The sequence below is a fragment of the Melospiza melodia genome, chromosome 3 (assembly GCF_035770615.1).
Source record: "Melospiza melodia melodia isolate bMelMel2 chromosome 3, bMelMel2.pri, whole genome shotgun sequence".
Classification (NCBI taxonomy): domain Eukaryota; kingdom Metazoa; phylum Chordata; class Aves; order Passeriformes; family Passerellidae; genus Melospiza; species Melospiza melodia.
The window spans coordinates 129,554,761-129,566,373 of NC_086196.1; the positions used below are offsets into that span (position 1 = coordinate 129,554,761).

Here is an 11,613-nt window from a genome sequence, read left to right on the forward strand (position 1 = left end):
AAGATATGTCTAATATTTTTATTGCACATCAGTCCACATATATCTGAATAGTATATACATAAAACTGCAATGGAAAAGGAGAATATCTTGCTTTTACTGTCTCTGCCTCACATACACACACACAGACATGCCCGTGCATACAGATACACACAAAAGGAACACTTTGGCCTCCAGCTTCCCAAATTATTCTTTTTTTTCTTTTTTTTTTTTAGCAGAAATGCCAATAAACTGAAAAACCCTACGGCCACAAAAGGATGCTATAGCAGGAAAAGGGAGAGGTGAAATCTGCACTGTGACACCTTACCTGGGAACTCTAGGGTGCAAAATTCAGTCTCACACTGTGAACAGCAGATCATCGAAGCAGACTCACTAAATCACCTTCCACTGGTAAGGACACAGGCCAGGCACCCTGGCCCCACGGCAGCCAATAAGCTCCTACCTATTTGTAATGCTGCAAACACAGTTAGCAACATATTTGTTAGCAGGTGTCACTGTGATGAGAAGAGCAGACGGCAGTCAGCCTGTAATTATTGTGTGAACCCAATAGGCGTTACACACTTCATTTTGGAACACATCACAGAATTCTTTAATAGCTGGCCTGATTATTAGGATCTTAAGTTAATTTGTGCAGAATGTTATAAAAGTTAAGCAAGAAGATATTAACATTATACAAATGAGCATGGTTCTGCCTGTTAGCTTGAACATACGGCAAGAAACAGAATGACACTATCCAACACTGCGAATTTACATTTAACAAAATCGCTAAGTAACAATTTTACAGTCATCTTAATTTGCATCACTAAAACCTGGCAGCATTTCACCCAAAATGCATTAACAGGAACTATTTATAAGATCAGTATCAAGGTTTTCATATAAAGCAGTGAATTAATATGATTGTTAGAATAGTGCTTACATGGGTGATGCCTAACTTCCCTAGAAAAGTACTGTTAAGGATCACCATGAACACTTCAAACAATTCATATCAAAATGACTGTGAAAAGGTAAATTTTGGTAGAAGGTGATGAAATATAATTCAGCTTCTTAGGGCAATCAAATATCATCATTCTGTTTACTATCTAGGGTGTGAGCATAAGTACTTCACAGTGGGGATGTTTTTAATCTATATTTGCCCAACATGGTACAAAGAGAAGCCACAACTTACATTGATCTTGTCATTGTGTTTTTGCAGCAGCTGTGAACTAACAGAGGCAGGGTCCTGATTCCTATTTCTCTCTTCATGGTAGGAATCAACCTCCCTTCCAGATCAGGTCCTGCTTTTCTCCCTGGAGCAATGGGAAAAGAAGGAAAGAGATGCTGCAGACCTAGGTCTGAGCATGGAGCCAGACCACAGCAGGAGAGAGGGTACCAAAACTTGGAGACAAGAAACTATTCCAGATTCTACAGTTTAAGAAATATATTAGTACCAATAATTGATTTAGTTATAGAAATTTAACTAACCTTGCTTTCCTTTGAAAGAGTGATATATTCCTACAAGGCCAAAATATCCTCTCAGATCTGCTCTATAGATTTTAATTACATTAATCTAGTAGATACTGACATACATATTTTCCTTTGTAACAGTTGGGAATCTACATACTTAAGAATACCCAAACAAACTGCTATCATGTGGATTTAAAGAGAATTTTGCCATCAGATTAAATAAAAAACAAAACAAAACAAAACAAAACAAAAACCCCATGACAAAAAAGGCTGAGTTTCTGACAGAGTACACCACTTGTATGCTGCTTTATATAATATGAATAATTTATATTGCTAAAAGTGCTTCCCCTGAAATATGGGTAGAAGTGGGTAATTGCCCATGGATAATACTTTATATATTTTGTAGGAGGAACATATCTCAACCCAAGAAAATACACTGGCGCTAGGGCACAACTTTCAGATATGAATGACTCAATGAATCATGAATGACTATGATTTTCTTGGGACCTAATGGTTTAACACACACTTAAATACATAACAAATGCACGAAAAACCCTAAACAATCGAAATTGCGTAGCACAGAGTGGACTGTGAGCTCTTCTGTGCACTTCAGCTGCTCGGGGTTTAAGCAATAAATGACTATATAGGTATGGGGGCAGCTTTTATCTGGTTGATGGTGGCATCCATCTCCACTAGAAGTTTATAAATCTTTCTGAAATCTTCCTCCATTGCTCTGTCTTAATAGTGACATGCAGTGGCTGCAAGGTGCAACAGAGGTTTAAGAGAACAGTAGTGCACAAATAAGAACATGACAACTTATCAAATGTTATACCACACAGCAAGTTTCTACAGACATTGTTTTTACAGGTATTTAAACAGACTTACTGCTCATTCCTGCTCATTACACCTCCATGCAATTGCACTGAGGGTTCTATAACAAAAAACACATCTTAACTCTGAGGATTTTATGGACTATGGCATAGAGCTGCCTGTGTTCCAGGATCTGGTCTGGCACAGAACAGCACCAGAGAGAAAGCAGCAGTCAAGAAACATTCCAGGAAATATGTAATGGCTTTGTATACTGAATATTAGCCTTTGAATCAGGTGATCACTTTGCAGCTGGGCAGAGAGTGAAGTTAGCCCACTTCTCCCTTGTGCTGAAGGCTCCCCTCTCACCAGCTGTTCCTCTTCCACAGTGACTCCACCCATGCCTGCTGCCCTTGCTGGAGTTGCCATCTCATTGCCTCTGCTTTTTTTTTACATACTCATCTTGGTAAACCAGGTAGAGTTTCATTTTACAGAAACTTCTTAATCTCCTGTGGAATTAAGCCAACAAACCTACAAGTGTCTGAAAATTAAATTGATTGTGCTGGGACTAACCCCTTTGAAACAATGTATGCATTAGGCAAGCCTGTTTTCTTTGCTTTAAATACCAAACTCTGTCCAAAATGTTGACCTTGATCAGTCTCTATTCTTCCTTTTCCTGTTCCAGAAGATATTATTTCTCTCTATTTAATGAGGGTTTGTATTGACTCCCAGTGCCTGGCATATAAACATGCGATTTTCCTCTGGACAGGTATTCCTTCCAATGTAAAATGATATTTAGTCATTATTGTAAAACTTCATGTCTATCTGGAGCAAGATAAGCTGCAAATAAAATAACTATTAAAAGCTTGAGGAAGATAGGTGTTAATGAGTTGATTATAGTCCTAAGGAATTTAGAGTAGCAAAAAAGACTTAATTAGGGGCACACAGTCCAGCTCAGTCCATCTTCTAGCAACAAGAGAGAGCAAAAATAGAATATGCAAATTCATCTTTAGGAATTATTGTCCGTGTTACTGAGATTAGAAGTGTATTTTCTGATAGTCATATCTGAATGCACTGTGACACTATAAAACATACCTAAGTTGTTGTTTTGCTTCTTAATTTTTTGATACCATTTTAAAATACAAATATTAATTCTGAAATTCCTGTGGCTATAACAAAAATGCAAATTTTACTTTCCTGAACCTCTTATTTCTTCTGTGTATCTCCAGACTTAATTTTTCAGCTTAAACTGGGAAAAAGTTGGTTTTGCTTTCTGTGAAGAAAGTATATATTCCAGGAGCAGAACTGTCGTGATTGATACGTTATGCATCCATCAGCTGGGTTACATGGACTATGAGTCAGGGTATAATTCTGCCCTATGTCAGCATTTTCACTCCCAAGTGCTTGAGACTGTGCATTGCAGAAACATGCTTCTGGGGAGAATACTTCAGAAAATTCTGCTAACTCCTTGGTTCCTTCCATCACCACTATGTCATATTAGGAGGCACAAAGTGACATCTTGATATATTGCTTATAGCCTCATATAAGGTAAAGTCTTATTAGAAAGTAATAAAAGTGACCTCCTGCTTTTTTGTCCATAATCTTGTATTACGTTAGGATGGAAAATCAGAGCTGGTTATGTTTGCCATTATTTTGTTGTATTTAAAATAATATTGTGCAACACCAAGGTTGGAGTTTGAAGAATGCTAAGAAATAAATACTGTCTGGAGCAATGTATAAAATATTGATGAAAATAGAAATGACAAACATACTTCCCCATGGTTCCTTTTGGGTGTGTCTGATGAAGAAAGCAAATAAACTCTCTGCCTTCTTTTACAGTGTGTTTCAGCTTAAGTAGGCACAATGCTCAAAACACTGTAGTCTAAAAAAATACTGTAAAATATTGTAAAATTCACTTTAGTTGAGAGTAAAATGTGGCATGCAAGTTAATGTGCTTATTACCTGCATAACACCACTGAGAGTAAAGGTATTATGTTAATACCTTTAACAAGTAGTTAAAGAAGTGGTAAAAACCCTGTGCCACCTTAAATAAGCTTTCTGTGCTACAGAAAACAAGTCATTTCTTTGAAGGAAGGGTTGGATTTGAAACCCATCAGGAAATATGACTTATAGTGAAACTTAAATGAAATATTTTTTACCTACTTAACTTCAGAAATGTCTATTATTATATCTATATAGGACAAAAAAATCTAATTAATTTAATGCAATTAAAGTTTAGCTTGTCCTACGTTAGGGATGTTACTCTAGGGGGAACAAAACTGGTAGCAATAGTGAAATTACAAAAGTTGTTTTATGTCACATTAGTTAACATATGCAAGCTTATTTAACATGTGGACCACAAATAAGTGTAATTATATTAAAACAAGGATCTGTAGCTCAGAAGCAATAAAAATAGACTAGGTTGTATTATTAATTCTTGTGTTAAGGGTTTTGAGCCATGTTGATTGGCCTGAATTTTTTGATTTTGTTATGGTACAAAGGGATTGTTTGAAGTAATTTGTCCCCGAGAGAGGCTCACAATCCCAAGCGGGTTTCAATTCAGCAAAGCAAATCTAATTTTGTTTGCTTTATGCAAACCAGAAGGGGCTGTGGTTCATTCTGTTTTCACTGGAGGGGAAAGGCGCACTAATGGGACCTGCTGAAATGCATGCATTGCAAACATCATACCCCTGCATATATTAAATTTAGCTATGTGATGCACTGTGTTCATCATCTCATTGTGTACACAGATATGCTTTAGAACAAAGCCTTTAATAGTACAGAACCTTACTACATTATGCCAACACACTATTGTATTTATATTTAATGCTACAACTGGAATTTCTTCCCTTGGATAAAGTGTATTGATATGTCGCCGTTTTTTTTCCCTCTGGTTGCTTGTTATAGTAGACAGTATACTGAGGACATTACATGCTTGAGCTTCAAGCCATCTGAAGATTAATTATATGGAGGTCTCATAATGGTTTTTAATTTTCCTTTTTTTACAGCCCAGAGTTAAATAGGAGACATGTTCAGGATCTGATTGCCAAAAGAGCAATAATCCCCAATCCATCAGATCGGGGCTGGAAGATAAATGATGGGGAATAGCACCTGCAAGACAGGTAATGCTCCAGACAATAACCACTGCTTTGACAGATTGCTACCCTCTCCTCAGAGTGGCTCCTCTTTAGGCTTTTCAGATGTGGTATTTATATTGTGTAAAGAGTACACCAGATCTGAATAAATGCTGGCTACACAAGAAAATCCATTTCTCTAAGAGCCAAAGGAAATGTTGCCATTTATTTCACTGGGAGTCAAAGTGGGCCACTAAAAAAATTTTTGATGGCAAAGTTGAAGGATGGATACATTTATTTGCATATAAGTCACATTATTTATTTATTGAATTTTCATAATAGTGCTATGGTTCACGTGGTGTTGCTCAATTTTTTCCAGGGTGCTTCTGTTTTGAAAACAATTTCAATATTGCATAGAGACAGACACATCTCAAAACCCTTCAATTTGTCATTAGACATTTGGCTGCTTGCCTATTTTGCTGATAATATTGCAAAACTACATTAATTTATTGAATGATTTTTGTGAATCAGTTCACACAGAATTCAGAATGATACTTGTCATGCATCAGATGATTAACTATTAAAAGCATAGGTTTACTTGTTATGCTTATTGTGTGGTACAGTTCAAAGTTTGCTTAAGTGTGCAATTTAAATTCAAAGATGGGCGAGGAATAATGATTCTCTTCCTTTTAAAGTTCCTTCACAAAACACTCAGGAATATTCTTCCCAGTTGTGTTCTGTGTGGCCACTTACCATTTTTAACAGCTACTATTCTTCATTAACTATTTGTGAGATTTGGAAACCAAGAGATTTTCAATACACTAACAGAAATATCTCATTCTGCATCCCCAGAACGCTGAGCACAGGCAGCCTGGATGGGTTGGTGGGTGTCCCTGGGCAGAAAGTCTCCTCATGAGCAAGTCCAGCTACAGTGGCCACAGTGCACAGGATCAGAGCTCTCCTCTGTGCCACTTGCACAATTCAAAAAGTGTGACTGTACCCTTGATAGAGAGAAAATACATGCTAAAATTTCCTAATCTTGTCAAGCCACTCAGAAATAATACAGACAAGTAAGATTTTGTTTGTGTGTTATCACAGAAGGGATATTTGGAAATAAATATATTCTCCATCACTGTACGTCATCTGTACATTCCTTAACACCTAGATTAACACACACAAAGGTTTGATGCATTCTTTTCTGCTAAATTTAGGCAAAAATTGAGATGTTGATGTAGAATTAGGTTCTAGACAACATTTTAATGGGAGAGTTCCCTCTCTCAAAATGGCAATTGCTCAATTAACAAAGTAAATTTTCAAACTAAACTGAAACTTCTAAGAATGTAAGAAAATAAAACTTTAAAAGGACAAATAGCTGAGAGCATTTTTTAGAAGATAAATCCTTTTGAAACTGGAAGAAAGATAGTGTTGTGCTCTGCTCTTATGATAACAGTGAGGGACTGGGCCAAGATATTTCCATGGTGTAAAGCAAGACAGGAGATCTGAGCAGCATAAGTACCTGCAGGTCAATAATGCTACTCAGAGCTTCACACTTTGACAGAATGACTTTGAAACTACTTTTATTTACTCCAGATGAGGATCTGGCCTGCCAAAAGAATGAGTACAATTTAAATGGTTTAAAAAATAAGTGCTCTGATCAAAGTACTTTTATTAGATAAGGTTATTGAGCAAATATCTGAAATAGAGCTTAGAATGAAGAAAGAATGTTTGTCAGAAGAGTTTAAATTGAGATAATTTTACAGAGGGGGACTGGAGAAATGTTGAAATTACCATCAATTGCAGTCATAAAGTACTTTCATTGCTAAATATGATTTATTACTTGCTTTTATTTTTTATCATTTCTCATTTATATTGGACTAACCACTTTACAAAAATTAATAAAATAGTGCATACTTTTAGAACCTTAAAGGCTAACTGAGATGAACATAAAGAGAAATGAAGGGAAGGGATGCAGTGTCACTTCAATAATGCAATACATATAGCAAGAGGCAATCCTTGCTCCAAGGGGTCTTCTGTATGAATAGACAAGGCAGATAAAAGAGCTAATATTAATTCCTCAGTTTATGGAGGGAGAACTGAGGCACTGAAAAATCGAGGGACTTACCCGAACTGACAAAGAAAGTCTGTCTGAGTAGACACTGAATCCATTTTCTTCATGCTCTACTTCAATACCTTTCCCTCCCCAAAGGCTGATGTATATTAAAATAACATAAACTTTATACAGTCTGAACTATTCATCAAGATCATGTGGGGCTGAACCTATTGCAGCTTATTCTTAGTTGAGGGTCTGGCAGAGTAAGATGCTCTATTAATCCCTGAAGTGAACTGATCTAGACTATAACAAGTGTTAGAGTCCAATTCTGCAAATGATAACATAGTCTAAGATATCTAGATAGTCTTGTTAATATTTTATCTATAAACAGGCTTACAAATAAGACTCATATGTTTTATGTGTTAGCCATTTGTTGTTAAGAAATTATTATTTATTACCAGCATGGGTGACACACAGAATTCTGTCATATCTATAAAAATATATTTCAGTCTTTTAGAGGTGCCTGAAATACAGAAGGAGCAAAAGCTAAGTTTCAAAGGTTTCTTATTTGTTTGAAAAGGAAGTTCAAAGGAAGGTTTTATTTGAATAACCAGGAAGATCTGTTCATCTAGAGGACTTCAGGAGCCTTAATCAACTTAAGGAATGGCTCAAAATAATAAGAAGAACAGAATTAATTTCTTTTCAGTATATTTTCTCTTACAATGTGAATAAAAGTAAGTTGGAAAGTTATTGTAAGAAAAAAAAGTTCCAACTTGATCTACACCAGATAAATGGATTGCTGTCTTCTGGGTACACCTCAGGATTAATATTTTCCAATATTAATCTGTTAATATTAAATATTAACAGATATTTAGAGAGTCTGTTAATTTTTTTCAATATTTTTAAAAATCCAAACAGCTCATCACAGAAACATAATAGAATCATAGAATGATTAGGCCTGGAAAGGTCCTTTAAGATCATCTAGTTCCACTGCCCCTGCCATGGACAGGGAACCTTTCATAGACCAGGGTGCACAGGGCCCCATCAGGTCTGGCCCTGAACATCCCCAAGGATGGACAGTCCATAACATCCCTGGGTAAGTGTTCCAGTGCCTCACTGCCCTCACAGCAAAGGATTTCTCCCTAATATTTCACCTACCATCCATCAACTTACAGCATTTCCCAAAAAGATGAATAAAACCCAAATACAGATAAAGAATCTAATTAGGTAAAAACAACTGCTCATAAATATTTTTTTAAAATCCTGTGCATATGAGTTCTACTTGCTAGATCCTCTTTTTATGAAAAAAAAAGATCTTTTTTGCTTCCTTTACGAGTAATAATACCTGCTTTGGGTCTATACAAAAAAAAAAAAATATTTTGCTATTGATGCCAAAGCAAAACACAGAGCTTGTCTATATTAATATATTTTTCATGCTGTTCTTGCTGTTCTCATTGGGAACTCTGTTACAGAAAGTCCTTCAGAGTAAAACCTTCAGATTTTCAGGAGTAAAGCTTCTATGATGCCCTAACTATGAAATGGGAAAAAGAATCCAAATCCTCTAATACAGTATTGCATAAGGAGTTGGATCAATATTTGGCTTTTTTTTCTCAGGCTTTTAAGTTAAGAGATTTTGGGTGATATTCAATGAAGTATTGCTTCTACAATACCTACATATTGAAAAAGATAAAATCATAAAAGTCAAAGAAAGAAAACAACCCAGTGTAAATACCTGCTTGCTCCCTGTCTTACAGTTCCCACAGAACAGAGCATGAGCAATGCCATTAGTTGATGCAGCTAAATGCATATACATATATGTGTGTATGTGTGTATATGTATATATATATATCTGTATACAAAAAGCATGAAATAAACCGTGCCTCTAGAAGATTGCCTCAGAGGCCTGGCATGTATCCAGTCAGGACTTGCTGAGCCATTGTCACAAAGTTTACACCTTGAATAACATGAGCTCGTGACACAATGTCATCTGTTATATTTCTAAATAAATTTGATTTTTTGGAGATGTTTGTGTTTGGAGGTTTTTTGTTTTATTTGGTTTGGTTTTTGGTTTTTTTTGGTGGGGCTTTGTTGGGTTTTTCGCAGGGAGTTGGGCTTTTTTGTTGTTTTTTTCTTGTTTTGTTTTGTTGGGTTTTTTTGTTTTATTTTTTTGGAGGAAAGATGCTGAAGTGTTTTCTGGAATATCTGCACGTTGTTAGCACTGCCCAAGGGCTAGTGGTGTTTGCACTCTATGTGCAATGCACTGCATGGGATTTTATTGTAGCAATTATTGTAGTTCATTAACTTTATTACAGCTGGATTAAAATAAAATTTGGTTTAACAAACTATAAACTAATAAAACCCATATTGTTTATTTAAAATGATAACTCTTAAAGAGTCAAACCCTGGGATCATTTAAAAGGACTGACAAGACTAGCAGAAGTTAAACTGATCTTCAAGAAATGCAAGAAAATGCCCTCCTCAAATGGAGGCTGCATTGCCTGACATTCCTTATAGCACATTACCTTGTTTATGCAAATATTGTGTTCCTGCCTTACCCCTGTCTTCAGCTCTGTGCCACCCACTTAAGGACTCCAGCTTCTGGATATGATGTGAAGTGCTGCTGAGCCTCGTTCTGCAGGACCCCACAGAGATTTCCACGTCCCTGCCAGTTAGAACAGAGATGAGGAGATCAGACAGTGTGATGGTGAAGGCAGACTCGAGCAAGCACCAAGTGACTTGAAGACAGGCAGAATGCAGAACAGTAGCAAGGGACCTCACTGGAGTGATGGGGAAATCACACCTGCTTCTTTCTTTTCAAATGTGTCATTTCATCTCTTGGCTTTGATTGGTTTGAGAAATGGACTTGGAGGGTGATCAGACTCAACAGCACTTGTGCCAAGTTCCTCACTTGGCACTTGTCTCCTTAAGGCTGCCAACATTCTGCTGAGGCTCAGCTCTGTACGTGTACCCTGGAGCCCCATGGGGTCCTCTAGGCCTAATCATTTCCATTTATGTTAAGTGTCTGGGCCAACTAAAACACTACCAATATCTTCTCCAGAGTCTTCTGTATGGGTGCACAGGAGCAACAGGAGATGGCAGCTGGGAATACTTGGAATGAGCACCCTGCATCACCCCGGAATATCTACAGAAAAGGCAGTCAGTTACTTTAAACAAATCTCAGAAACATCAAATCACATCTGGAAGTTCACCCAGCTGGAAACCAAAAAGATGTTCTGCATGTCAGAAATGTTGCCCTTCCAAGTGCTGGTGGTACACTGTGTGCAAGGTACGGCACGGGATTGGCATGAGAAAGGCAGGTGCAAAATTAGGATGATGAAGCAATATCTTTCTGATAGAGACTCAAATATTTTTATATTTTTTAAATTCCCTACCTGGAATATTTTTCAAAGATCTACTTGAACTCTGTTCATTTTGACTCCAATTTCTGTGTGTATACAATTGCTGCTATATTTGGAGTAGTGGCAGGAAAATACTATGATGGTCAGGGACCTCGGGATCTGTCATATTAGAAGAAAATCTAAGATCTCAGTAAACTCAGCAAAACAAAGCCCAGATGACTGGCTATATACACATCAGGCTGGAGCATATCTCAGAAAGTGAAAAGCTATTTACAGAGGTTTAAAGCTATTTTGAAAAGATTGACACAAGAACAAAGAGGTATAAACTGCTGGCAACTAGCTTCAGTCTGGAAACTAGGGGATTTATAACCAGGAATGAGGTAAACATCTGGAACAGCCATCTTCTGTTATGGGAAGAAAAAACATTATAACTACTTCTAAGCAGCAGCAGTTTGAAGTATGTCCTGTCTTACCAGCAGATACAGGATGGATTTGAGAAGCAGCAAGTTTTGCTCACTGACCCTCAGATTTGACACTCTGCTGTTATCTGAATCTTGGAAGCACTGTGGCTGGTGGCATCACTGATAGAGACGTTTTAGCATTTGTGGTCATTGGCAATGAATAGTATTTGATCTGAAACTTTTTTTAGAGTCAGTAGAGACTGTTTTGCTGACCAGTATGTCTACAGTGAGCATGTCTCACTAAAACCAAGATTCTCTAAATGTCTTCCCTGCATTGTGCAATTAAATCTGCATACAAGTTGCCCTTAATATAATTTGTTGTATGCAAATATCAGATCCAATTCTGCCAGCTTTACTTATGTTAAGTAACCCTCAAACAAATAGTTTCTGTGAAGCCCCAGTGGGATAACTCACGTAAGTGC

The 11,613-nt window shown here is 36.9% G+C and overlaps 1 long non-coding RNA gene across 1 annotated transcript; it reads right to left on the reverse strand.

Moving 5' to 3' along the window:
• Positions 1-313: 313 nt before the first annotated feature.
• Positions 314-10,046, reverse strand: LOC134416837 (uncharacterized). The gene is made up of 3 exons (XR_010027427.1): positions 9,927-10,046; positions 1,163-1,283; positions 314-451 (listed from the first exon to the last, which is right to left on the reverse strand). It is a non-coding gene; the product is annotated as an uncharacterized LOC134416837 (long non-coding RNA).
• Positions 10,047-11,613: the final 1,567 nt, after the last annotated feature.